Below are 2,193 nucleotides of genomic sequence, written 5' to 3' on the forward strand. Positions count from 1 at the left end.
CCTATTTTCATGATAACCTTCCTAAATGCAGTGTTTCTAACTCTGTGAGACCACCATGCTCTAATCTGTTTATGCCTTTTCTCTACTAGTACCCAGAAATGCCACCAGGCAGAAAGTCTGGTACTGTCAATGGTGATATACAGTCCTGCTGAGAAGATCAGGAATAGTTGTTTTACATGAAATCAGTTCTATCTTTGCTGTCTCATGTCCATAAACAAATACCTTCTGTCACTTACAGGACAACCAAGACTAGTTTAAAAAGACACGAGTTCATAAAAATATCTCTATTGCCATTACAAGGAACATTTTCAACACTGTGCTGTGAAAAATCACATTTTCCCAGATTTCATCACCGGAAATTTTGGTGTAATTGTTCTACTTTTTATTAATTGAATGTTTATTCTTTTTGTTTCTGTAATCTCTTCAAGTGAGTCTAATATAAAGCCACAATTGAAACTACTGCATAAATAGCCTAGGTACAACTACTTCTCTCACAGCATTTCTGGAGTTACCTCTTCCCCATGGAGGAGGTTAAATAACTTGCATAAATATTTATATATCTAGTGAATAGATAATCCCAATAGTCTTCCGATCACCAATGTGTTACATTCTTTTATTATATGGTCAGACAGGTGAAGCCACAAGAAAAGACGGGGAAGGCTTAGGAAACAACAAAGTTTCTCAGAGGTCCTAGAGACAGGAGGAATGGCATGCTATGCAGAGCTGCAGAGGAAAGACAACAAGGTGCTCAGAAGGCTGAGGATAGAAACAAGGGGAAGAGTCAGGCCACTACTTTTATTGAAGTTTCCACAGAAAAGGCAAGACAAATCAGGCAGGATAAATAATTTAGGATTGGCTTGTTTGAATAATTCTAATGAATTTTGAGCTATAGATGTTGTCCCCAATTGCCTGGCACCTGGACTTAGGATGGTTTAGGCAGAGGAATATTGCCTCCTGGAGTGCGTAGCCCCGGCAGAAGAGGAATGGCTCTGGACTGGTTAGTTGGCATATCAAGGGCATGCTTTTGGCTGAGCCCTTTGCCATCTCTAAGTATTGTCTAACCCAAGTGGGCAGTCTCTCCCCAGCCAGAAAATTTTTTATGAATCAAAATATCACACTATATAGATAATTTAAAATGTTTACAATACAACCAACATTCCTATTTTTTGCACTCTGAAGTAATGCCTTCTCAGGCCAATGTTGTGATATTTTATTCCTGTAGCTTAGTAAAATTTTCATTTTTGAACCTGTTACTCATATTAACTGAACGATCTTTCAAAGGTGAAAACTGTGTAACCATGGTGCACACTACATTACACATTATGATTCCTCTCAGAAATTTTCCTAAGAGGAACTTAAATACTGTTATCTATACCTGAAATAATTGTGTAATCTTGTTGCAATAAATTTATAGGCTCAAGATGAACCCCCTCCTGCCCAGGGTGCCAGGTCAGCAAACCTAAACTTTCCCATCTCTGTAAATGCTCCATTTGAGCAGAAACACAGTATATTCAGTCAGACAATCCCCAGATGTTAACCTAACTCTGGACCTTCTTATCCTAAGCAAGGTAGATTATGTGGTCCTCACCATATATTTTGTATCTGTCTCTTCCTTGTTCTTTCTTCTTTATCCTGTAAAAGCTTCTTGGCTTCTGCCCCATTTTGCAGGTTCCCAAAAGGAGACTATTTCATGAAATGTTAAAGAAAGTTTTCGGGTATCACCTAAATTGTCTTTGTTAAACTTTTTTTTAAAATGGTTTTTGGCGAGGAGGAATGGGTTCCTAAGCTGATTGTTAATAACTTACTGGACAATGAGACACACAGGTGAGGCACTCACTGATCCCTCTGAGTTCACTGTTCCTCTCGTTATTACTGAGGGCCATGGGTGAGGCACTCTGGGATTTGAACTCTGCACCATTGCATGAAGCTCTCCAGTCCAAACAAACTTTAAAAAACAGAGAGAGAGACTACACACAAGTACATGTACATATATATTTTTTAGTTTAAGACCTAAGAGGAGCATGCAGCTGGGTTGAGGATTTTGTGGTGTCTTACCATGTATCTCTTTGCACAAAAATTTTCTTGAAGTTAGTGGATAATATTTATTAGAGAGGTCCCAGGGTTTATTAAAGTTCCCAGAAATGTTCTGGGGTTCCAGAAAGTTTCCAGGATAACTACATTGGAAGGCCACAT

The sequence above is a fragment of the Sus scrofa genome, chromosome 8, assembly GCF_000003025.6.
Source record: "Sus scrofa isolate TJ Tabasco breed Duroc chromosome 8, Sscrofa11.1, whole genome shotgun sequence".
Taxonomy (NCBI): Eukaryota; Metazoa; Chordata; class Mammalia; order Artiodactyla; family Suidae; genus Sus; species Sus scrofa.